Raw genomic sequence first — 11,859 nt, 5'->3', positions numbered from 1 at the left:
CAGAGAACTTTAGCATTATAGGGTCCTTTATATATTCAAAGCACAGTTCCCATTGGCTTCTGTTGCAGCTGTGAGTGCTCAGCACTTTTGCAAAGCAAACATGGTGTCTCAAATTGGGGCACCTAGAAAATGAGTACCACACAATCAATAGCTACCTGTGAAAAGTCTGAGTTAGTAGTTTGCGTAGCATCACATAGGAACCCTTTTGCAAAGCCAGATTAGAATCAGTTTTCCAGTTTCCCCAGAAGACTGTCCTGTAAGCCCCCTCCTTGTTCATGAAACACCTTCCAACTTCTTCAGGTAGTGATTCATGAGTCCTACAGACAATAGCCTCCTTCACTACGCAACCCTGATTCATTCCATGCACAGGTCTATCCTGTTCAATGAATGAGGCAGGGGGTCCTGTGGAAAAGCTAGTATGTGATGAGTGTCTGATTTTCAGTTTTAACTGATAAAACACCCCCAATACAAAAAAGAAATCTGTGTCTATCCAATAAACATAGGACAAACATGAGAAAGATACTTTACTTGTATCTAAGGGCTTGTCTACACACAACAGCAATGAAGACTACAGAGATATGGTTTCTAAAGCACACTAATGTATTGTGCATTAACAGGTCCATGTAGACCTTGTTGGTATGCACTAAAGTTCCCTAATTTGCTTTAATGTGCTACAGTGCACTACTGAACCTTACAAAGAGATTACTTATTATGGTAGAATAGCCTGTAACAAGTAATGTTACTCATCACAGCATATATAAAGAGAGAACTCCAAAACTCCCTGATTTTTTGACATTTACATAACACTCAAAAATAGCTAAAAATAAACCCCAAAAAACAAATTTAATATCCTAAAACAGAAGCCCTAATCATTATACATATGCACAAGGGGGCTAAATTACAGGTACATGGGCAACATTAATTCTAGCATGTCCTAATTTTTAAGTACTTGACTTTGCAACCTTAACATTGTCTTAATTTAGGTTTTTTGTATGTAATATGGTATATATTAATCTGTCTTTATTAATAACCTAGTGTGATGGGTATACAAACTAAACACAAGAAGTAGTTAAGGAGCAACTATGGACTCAGGCAGCCCTGCCCTGCCAAACCTGTGAAGCTTGCCATACCTGGATGAAATGCCTTAGAAGAGAGAAGCCCAGCTAAAAGGGCAGTTCTAGGAGGTGGACAGACCTCTCATTTGCTGCTCTCAAGCTGCTTTAGGTATCCTGCAAATGCAGAGCCATAGTACAGATGACCAAAGGGCCCTTGCGGGTCAAAAGGCCTAGTGCAACTTTTTATTTCTGTTGCTTGTACTTTTCTTTCCTTTGCCACATTGGACCCAGAGACCTGGCACAGAACAGAGCCCCGCTGACAATGCATGCTTCCTGAGGAGAAGGTGAACTGACATATGAAGTAGCCGAAGAAGAAGTAAGAGGGCTGAGGCAGATGTTAACTGCTTGCAAAAAGCCCATGGTAGAGGGAGGGATTTGGTTCTTCTACTGCCTCACTGAGAAGGCTAGCATGAAGACGCCAGACACAAAGACCAGAGGGAATATCAGGCCTTGATTCAGGCTGATGACCTAACATACAGTCATGGGACTACTGTTGATTTGAATGCTGGTTTACCTTGGAAGGGGTGGGACTGAACGTGACCTGGCTGGAGGGCTAAGTCACAAGACAAAGGTGTGAGAAAGTGGGAATTTCTGTAATTTTTAAATGAAGCTGGTGTTTCCCTCAGTTTCCCCTATGTGCTGCAGTGTTACCTAGGGGGTTAAAAGGGTTGTTTATTCTCTGCAGATGATCAGAAACTCAGGTGTGAATGGCTCCTAGCTGTCTGGGGCCTTAAGTCCCACATAGTGGAGCTCTTGAGAAGACAATGGCAAATCCAATTGCCTGGACATGGACACCTAGCAACCAACAACCCAGAGAGAAATGGATTTCCCTACCTCTCAGCAGGGCGGCTGAGCCGCATCTCCTCAACTCAGGAACAAAGGACTGGGGAGTGTGAGGTGGAAGTTAAGTGTTGGCTTTGGGAAGCAGTGGGGAGCACACCTGAACTTGGACAGAGAGGTCAGAGGGCCAAGGCTTTGGGCTCTGTGTTGACCAGGATGGACTATGCTGTAACTTTCTTTTCTCTATGCTAACTACAGACTTCCTGTGCTGTGTTCCAATCAACTAATAAACTCTTCTGACTGAATGTCACCGCAAATGCTGATGGAGGAGGTGCATTGCTCCCTAAGGTATACAAGTCTCCCTGGAGGTCTGCCTCAGTTGGACTCATTGATCAGAGCTCACAGTGTGAAGCAGGGGTGCTGAAGGATTAGAGAACCAGTGTACATTGGCAGTGAATCTCCCTGGCTTACCCTGGAGGAAGAGTGAGGCCCTTAGGGGGTCTGGCACACTGAAGGGGTCCTCCCAGAGGCTGTTCCAAAGATGGGGCCATAGCAGCAGTCCTGTGGATCCATGACAGAAGGGGACTGTGATGTTACACCCCCATATTCTTCATTGAAATATTGTTATGATATGAATACGGCATAACTAATATATGTTTTATGCAAGATGGGTCCTGTCAGGTGTAAGCAGAGTCAGGATGAGCTCCACCCTGACATCTGATGGTGAGGTGTGGCAAGTTGTGGAAAAGAACTTCAGGGGCCGATCTCATTTGCATAGGCCCACCCTGCCTAGAATGAGGCCATAGCTGCCCAAATGGTCACTTTGGCTGCTGTGGGATCCCCAGTGTCTTTGTTATTGGGGCAGGAAGAATAAATTGTTATTACCCTGATTATGGGAACTGTGCTTGGAACTGTACTTAGCCTTTTGTTATGATGGAGGGACTCACCATCAACTAAGTAGCACTCGCTAGGCAAGGGTCATAGGTTACAAAACTCTGTGAATTGAGAGACACTGGGGATAAGTATTAATATTTGGTGGCATGGGCCCCTTGGTGAGGGTCTTACATGCTAATTGCACTTCCTCCTCTCTCCACTGTGGGATATCAGAGCTAATTTTGATTCTATTAGGAGTCTAGTCACAGGCTGCTGAGCTCACTTTGGGGCTAATGGTGCACTAGCACTGAGGCTCCCCTATTACAAGCTGAATTCACCAAAGAGCTGAACTGACAAAGAGCTGAAATCACTGAGCGTTGTGTTAAGTAGTGGGGAAGCCTGAAGATATATTGTGGAGCAGTTTGCGGGACGGCTGGAGTGCCTGGTGGACAGGCTGGTGGAGCAGTTCATGGGACGGCGGGAGCTGCTTGTGGGACGCGGAGTAGAGCAGTTCGTGGGACGGCGGGAGCTGCTTGTGGGACGTGGAGCTGGTGGAGCGGAGCGGAGCCCTCTGGAGCTGCGGGGCAGTCAGCTTCAGATCATGTAAGGTGCCCCTTACCTCTCTTCCGCCCCCCACCCCCTCGATCTCCACCCAGGTTGGGAGGTAAAGCTCTGCAGATAAACTTTCGAACTCTGGGGCTGCCCTGACTAGGGACAGAGACTTTTGGGTCATTGGACTTTTGGGACTTTGGGTGATTTCGGGTTGCTGGACTCAAGAACCAAAGGAAAAGGACACGACCCAATTTGCTTGGCTTGGATTTTTGCTCATGGGTTGTGTTATGAATCCTGTTCGTGGTGTTTCCCCAACATAATGCCACATTGTTTCTCTCTGTTATTAAAAGGCTTTTTGCCACACTCAGACCCTGTGCTTGCGAGAAGGGAAGTGTTGCCTCTTGGAGGTGCCCAGCGGGGGTGGTATATATTTGTCCCAGGTCACTGGGTGGGGGCTCGAGCCGGTTTTGCATTCTGTTATTGGAATGGATCCCCTAGATATTGAACTCGGCCCTTGTTGCTGCCAACTCTGACGGGCAGAAGGGTTACACAGGTATCATTGGAAAGGTTATGATTTACTGAATGTAATTATCCAATTTGTATGCATGTATCATTTCTGTACCTGAAGTTAGGAATATTGACTATGTAACAATTACAACTGTGGGTGTTCTTGAGGAACGCCCACCAGACAGTATGCAATCAGCCTGGATGAGCCATTAGGAAAGACCATGGGTCTTTGAAGATGCTGATCTCCCATCTTCCTGAAGTTCCTTCCTGTGGACATTACAAATAAGCCTTGTCTCATGGTTGCTTTAACACTGCAAGGTCATGTGATGATATCACCCGGTATGAAATACCTCCTGGGACGCTGCTGTTACTTTTCCATTGAAGGAGGTGGGGATCAAACAGGGAAACAAAAGATTTCTGCCTTATATAAACCGTAATTAAGGCTGGAGAGTAAGTTAATTAAGGTGACTGGTTCTTCACTGAATCTCCACCCAGGATGACTGCTGTAAACACCTAAGACTGATCTGGGGAGAAAGGACTGGGATCCACACTGAGACAGGGGTCGAGCCTGTGAAGAGAAATACCTGGAACTCTAAGCTGCAGAAACTCTGCAACCTGCCTAAAACAACATTTAGGATGAGAAATTACTATTTGTAACCAGTTTCTTTAGTGAATTAAGCTTAGGGTTCGTGTTTGTTTATTTTGCTCAGTGATCTGTTCAGAGGTCAGCAGCTTCCAGTCCGGACTGTTACGGCATTTGCTTCTGGGAAACAGTGAAAAGCAATGAATACAGCTACAACTGACCTGAGAATCAGAAGCATTTGGAGTAATAAAAAGATTCATGACAGAGTTTTGCAGTTGCAAACCAGCCAAACCTTGAACTGGCTTCATTCTCATCAACAGGTATCACTAGCTTCCTTTGGAATAGAGAGTGGGCATTTCGGGACACTGATATTATTGTCCTCCCTTCTCAGACAAAGCATAAACAGAAACTGGAAAACAAATGAACATTTTAACGTCTGATAGAATTGAACATATTATGAAATCTACATTTATGGTGACTCAGAGATCATATGATAAACATTTAACAAGAGGAACTCTCTTTCCTTTCCAAACTAATTTCTTTATGTAATTCTTTTTCAAAGAGATAGGCACACCCTTTGTTTCCCTTCATTGTGAGCCTTGTCCTGAGAGAGAGTGACTGGTGATAAATCTCTAGGTCCCTTTTTCTCCATTCTTCTTTTCTGAGCTGGTCATCTTTTTTCAAGTTAGCTGATACTCCTTTTCAATACTTTATTTTTTGTCCTAATCTAATTGATTTTTAATTTGATTCCTGGATACTGAAAAACTAAACTGAAATGTTTGTGATATATTTAACAAAATATCACCCCCCAAACAAAATAAATTACCAACTAAAGATCTCCACGTATGTAGGTCACCATGCTGAGGCAAGGTTGCAAATCCCATTCACATGCGGTAATGTTGTTCATTTGCCTTAAATTTACCAACCTCTTGAACTAATGTGTTTCAAGGTAAACACATTTCAGGTGCACAGCCAATAAATAGCTCTGTTGGTGTAAACAAAGCCTGCAAGATCTGAAGGTTACAACATACTCAGTGAATTTCAGCAGCATGTGTTTTCTTGGATCTTTCCATTTTCCAAACAGACTAGCAATTTTCTCAGAACTGTGCAGCTTTAATCTGGTAACATATGTATATCACCTTCAAGAAGAATAGCCAGAGAAAGATTGTACTCATGTAGTAAGTACTTTGGAGCACTGGCTATCTTTTTGTTAATGTGTGTTCAGTGAATAACAAACTTGATTGGAGCCTCCAGCTGCTACCAGAATACAAATTGTTATTAATTTAGTGATCTCATAGGGCAGATGCATCAAGACTTTGAATGGTGCATAGACAGGAGTGCATTATTTCCATCATCTCCAGGAAGTGTAGTTATTTGCTCCCGTGACTTCACTCACAAGCCTTCTATTCCTTATTCCTCAAATCAGAGGACTCTGTGGCCATGCCCTCTGCCTTCTTGCAATGTGTGTTACATGTATGTCTTGGATTCTCAGCATGATTTGCATCAGCTGGCTAAATGGTTCTTTGGCAGGTTATTTGGTTTGGCTTCCTTTGCAATGACTTGCATGAAAGGGAACTCATGGCTCTAACTTCAAGAATATATCAACACCCAACAATAATGAGTTATAATTAAATTTGAAAGAATTTTTTCTAAATTGATAAATAAATTCATTACTGTTTAATTACAAGTCGTATTTTAAAGTAATTTAACTAATACAGTATTGTTAGTCATTGCTGGTCGTTGTACTCATTTTAATTACAGTGTTTATAAATAAAGATCTATTGAACAGCCTATCTAAATGCTTTCATAATAATTGGACTGAGAAGAATGTGCAGTTAATACTTATATAACATAATGTTAGTGCAGGACCCCCAAATAAGCTAACGAATCTGTGGGCAAGGCCCTGTGATTCTGCCTGAATCCAAGCTTTGCTTAGGGAAAGGAAAAATAAAATAAAAGCAAGGACCATCTCTCCACCTCATTTAATTTGGCAGAGCTTCCTTGACTCCAACAGAGTGACATTGATTTACACTGGTTGAGGATTTGGCTCTAAGTTTCTACCCCAAATATGAATTGGCCGTAAAACCATTATGGCAGGTGGGGGGGGGGGAAGGGGGAGGGAGAGGGATACTGTGTTGCTTATGTTAATCATGATCTAGCGCTTCACTAAACAGCTCACTAAAAAAATTACCTGGAACTTCCACAGCTTTTCAAGTATGATGCACCAAGCATCTCAGGGTCTGTCTATACTATGGTGATTATATGAGCATAGCTACTTCCACTGTAATCTACCCCTCAAATACTCTTTTTGAGTAAGTGTCACTTTGTTTGCCTGGTTTCCACCTAAAACCTTGAACTGGGAACAACATCCCCATATGTAATACACAGCCATATACCCCCAAACCTGTAGAACTCTCTGTCCCTTATAAGCCTCTTGGGCTTTTTTTTTTTTTTAAGGGTCTATAAACTCCCACTTAGATCTGAAAACATCTTCAGTCCGTAGACATCTGCTATCCATCCTTACATACCATGGTGATAGGTACCATAGAAAAAAATAAAATGAATTGATTTGGCTCCCTGCCTAGGTTTTCATGGGTGAGCTTTCTACGCCATACTTCTGTCTTATGAGGGCTTCCAAGTGAAAGCATATTCCTGCACCAAGTAGTAGCAGCAGCAGCTTCCTTAAAAGCTCTACCGTGTCCTTCTGCTGCTGTGACTGTACAATGGCCACTTTATCACAATCTAAGAATGTAAACATGCCAGACTGCAGATCCTAAGTGGCAGTGTTGCTTAGGGGGTACAGTGACAGATTGGGAGTCAGGACTCCTCAGTGATGATCCTCATTCTGCCAGTACCTCAATGCAGAATTTTAGCTGAGTTACTTATGACCTGATTTTCAAAGGTGACGAGCACCCACACTTCCCATTGTAATTAATTCTCAATCGTTCTCTAATTCAATTTACCTACCTGTAAAATGGGTATAATAAGATGATGACCAGCTATCTCAAAGGGGTATTATGAATATTAAATATTTGCCAAGCACTATGAAATAGTTGGATTAAAAGTAGTCTAAAGATACTATGGGCTGGATCCAAAACCCAGTGAAGTCATTGGCAGTCTTTCAGTTGACTTCACTGGTCTGTGGCTCACACCATATGTTTTTAATAACTTTAAAGCATCAAGTTATATTTGATATAAACAGAATCAAATATTGTTTCCCTTCAGTATAGCAATGAATCTTTTTAAATTCAATAAAAATATTTTAAAAGAACCCTAATTCCATTTAAACCAAATAATGTGTCTATTTTTCCAGATCAGAAATTTAACTATATCCATCAGCTTTCAAGTGACTCAAAATTTTTAAAGACAAACATAAAATGAAGCAGCAATGAAATAATTTTAAGTGCTGTGGAATATACTAATATAACGAATTAAAGAATGATTGCTAAAAAAACAAATAACCTGCTTACAATAACAAAGAAAATCACTGTAATGCAAAATGACAATAACAGAAAGCAAGTAGAACATGCCATTAATGGAGTCCTTCATTATCTAGTATAGCCTTTAATAGAGGAACTTGCATGTGCCATTGCTGTTATCTTACCATAAGCAGTATGCACACACTGTAAAAATCAGTGTCTTCATTTTCTGCTTGAAAAGATCATTGTTAAAAAAAAGTGCCAGGGACTGTCATGTTGATTTATTGGCAATTAAATCTGCAGGATTTCTGCACTCCCTTCAAAACAAAGTATCTCTGGGTAATTCAGCCTGGTAGATTACAGAGTGAGCTATCTACTAAACTACATGAATCTTTCTGTTTGCGCCAACAGAAACAATTGACTTCATTTTATTTAGAAAATGGCTGCCATTTTCTGTTAGGATACTTGTATCTTCCACAGTTTTAGGGAGATGAGAAAGTTATTTCTTTATTCAGTGTAACAATGCAAATTCTTACCAAATATTAAAATCGTATTTTTACTCACTCCATTGTTCAGGACAGAAACTTCCTTTGGACTAAGTGTACGTAGACAACAGTGCAAAGCATGAAGACCAGATACATTTCTAAAGCACATATTGTATGCATCAGTTCCTTTTACATTTATCCATTCCTGATAAATATTTTGGTGAGACACTACCAAATGAGGATTCTTAGGCCTGACACTACCAAATGAGGATTCTTAGGCCTGGGGAACACTTAATAGTTTTGCTGGAATAGGTGCGTTGGGTAGGAGTATGAAAAAAAAAATCACACTGACATAACTCTGCCAGCAAAAGTGTAGTGTAGACATAATTATACCAACAAAATAGTCCTTTTGGATACATCTTATTATGTTCATGGAATTGGTATATAAACTATACCAGCAAAAGCACCTTTTGCTAGTATAGCTGCATGTCTGCTAAAGTTGTTTTCCGATACTGGGGGCACGTCTACACTGGCAAAGTTACAGCGCCGGTAGTTACAGTGCCACTCAGAGACTGCTGAAGGGAAACCGCTGTTGTGTGTTCACACTGTCAGCTGCCTGTGCAATATCGTGTTCAAACTTGTGGCACTTGCAACGGTATTCACAGAGCATCTCTTTCTCTTCTGCCGCTAAGACTTGTGGGAAGGCAGAAGGGCCGGTGTCAAGTGGAGTGCCCCAGGGGTCGGTCCTGGGGCCGGTTTTGTTCAATATCTTCATAAATGATCTGGAGGATGGTGTGGATTGCACTCTCAGCAAATTTGTGGATGATACTAAACTGGGAGGAGTAGTAGATACGCTGGAGGGCAGGGATAGGATACAGAGGGATCTAGACAGATTGGAGGATTGGGCCAAAAGAATTCTGATGAGATTCACTAAGGATAAGTGCAGGCTCCTGCACTTAGGACGGAAGAACCCAATGCACAGCTACAGACTAGGGACCAAATGGCTAGGCAGCAGTTCTGCGGAAAAGGACCAAGGGGTGACAGTGGATGAGCAGCTGGATATGAGTCAGCAGTGTGCCCTTGTTGCCAAGAAGGCCAATGGCATTTTGGGATGTATAAGTAGGGGCATAGCGAGCAGATCGAGGGACGTGATCGTTCCCCTCTATTCGACATTGGTGAGGCCTCATCTGGAGTACTGTGTCCAGTTTTGGGCCCCACACTACAAGAAGGATGTGGATAAATTGGAGAGAGTCCAGCGAAGGGCAACAAAAATGATTAGGGGTCTGGAACACATGAGTTATGAGGAGAGGCTGAGGGAACTGGGATTGTTTAGTCTGCAGAAGAGAAGAATGAGGGGGGATTTGATAGCTGCTTTCAACTACCTGACAGGTGGTTCCAGAGAAGGATGGTTCTAGACTATTCTCAGTGGTAGAAGAGGACAGAACAAGGAGTAATGGTCTCATGTTGCAGTGGGGGAGGTTTAGGTTGGATATTAGGAAAAACTTTTTCACTAGGAGGGTGGTGAAACACTGGAATGCGTTACCTAGGGAGGTGGTGGAATCTCCTTCCTTAGAAGTTTTTAAGGTCAGGCTTGACAAAGCCCTGGCTGGGATGATTTAATTGGGGATTGGTCCTGCTTTGAGCAGGGGGTTGGACTAGATGACCTCCTGAGGTCCCTTCCAACCCTGATATTCTATGATTCTATGATTCATGGGGCATCCTGGGTCCTGTCCCAATGACCCGTGCTGGATTGCTTCGCATCCCAGAAATCCCTGTGCTTCCATCTGCATTTGGTGCCACCTTTCAACGGTTTGTGTACTGTGAGCTCTGCCTCTTTGGTTTTCAGGAATGGATCCTGCACTGTTGACCAATATGCTGCTCGCTCTAACACGTTTCTTTAAACTACAAAGGCAAGAGGAGTGCAACATTGATCTCGCCATGCATAGTAGCTACAACACGAGATTGCTTGTGGCATTCACGGAGGTGCTGACCACAGTGGAATGCGGCTTTTGGGCTCAGGAAACAAGCACTGAGCAGTGGGATCACATCGTCATGCACATCTGGGATGATGAGCAGTGGCTGCAGAACTTTTGGATGAGGAAAGCCACATTCATGGGATTGTGTGATGAGCTCGCTCCAGCCCTGCTCCGCAAGAACACAAGAATGAGAGCTGCCCTGCTATGAGAGAAGTGTGTGGCAATTGCATTGTGGAAGTTGGCTACTCCAGACTGCTACCAATCATTCGCTAACCAGTCGGAGTGGGAAAGTCGACCGTTGGACTTGTGTTGATGGAAGCGTGCAGGGCCATTAATCTCACCTTGCTCTGAAAGATTCTGGGCAACGTGCGTGACATTGTGGATGTCTTTGCACAAATGGGCTTCCCTAGCTGTGGACGGGCGATAGATGCATGCATATTCCAATTCTGGCACCAGACCACCTAGCCACCAAGTACGTTAATCACAAGGGGTATTTCTCAATGGTTCTCTAGGTGCTTGTGGATCACTGTGGGCGTTTCACAGACATTAACGCAGGCTGGTCCGGAAAGGTGCATGACACACACATCTTTCGAAACACTGGCCTGTGCAGGAAGCTGCAAGCTGGGACTTTCTTCCTGGATCAGAAGATCATTGTAGGGGAAGTTGAAATGCCCATTGTGATCCTGGGAGATCCCGCCTACCCCTTAATGCCGTGGCTTATGAAGCCATACACAGGGCAACTTGACAGCAGCAAGGAGCGGTTCAACAACAGGCTGAGAAAGTGCAGAATGACTGTTGAGTGTGCTTTTGCCCATTTAAAAGCCCACTGGCGATGCCTCTATAGGAAGCTGGACCTGGCCGATGACAATATTGCTATGCTTATAGCCATGTGCTGTATGGTCTATAATGTTTGTGAAGAGAAGGGTGAAAGCTTCACTCAGGGCTGGACCACAGAGGCTCAGCACCTGGAGGCTCAGTTTGAACAGCCAGAGACCAGGGCTATTAGAGGGGGACAGTGCGGGGCCATAAGGATCAGGGATGCCTTGAGGCAGCAATTTGAAGCTGAAAGCTACTAATATTTGTTGCTATGCTTGGAATTGCAGTGCTTGTAATGCTAGGAGGTGACTGGTGCTAGGAGTGACATGATGCAATAAGGGGGTGTCAAGGTTCCTTCCCCACTATGAACTCTAGGGCACAGATGTGGGGACCTGCATGAAAACCTCCTAAGCTTATTTTTACCAGCTTAGGTTAAAACTTCCCCAAGGTACAAACCATTTTACCTTTTTCCCTCGGACTTTATTGCTGCCACCACCAAGCGTCTAACAGATATATAACCGGGAAAGAGCTCACTTGGAAACGTCTTTCCCCCCCAAATCCTCCCCAAAACCCTACACCCCCTTTCCTGAGGAAGGCTGGATAAAAATCCTCACCAATTTGCATAGTGAACACAGACCCAAACCCTTGGATCTTAAGAACAATGAAAAAGCAATCAGGTTCTTAAAAGAAGAATTTTAATAGAAGAAAAAGTAAAAGAATCACCTCTGTAAAATTAGGATGGTAAATACCTTA

The sequence above is a fragment of the Lepidochelys olivacea genome (genome assembly GCF_965140295.1).
Source record: "Lepidochelys olivacea isolate rLepOli2 genome assembly, chromosome: 3".
NCBI classification, from domain to species: Eukaryota; Metazoa; Chordata; order Testudines; family Cheloniidae; genus Lepidochelys; species Lepidochelys olivacea.
This window is presented reverse-complemented; position numbering follows the sequence as displayed.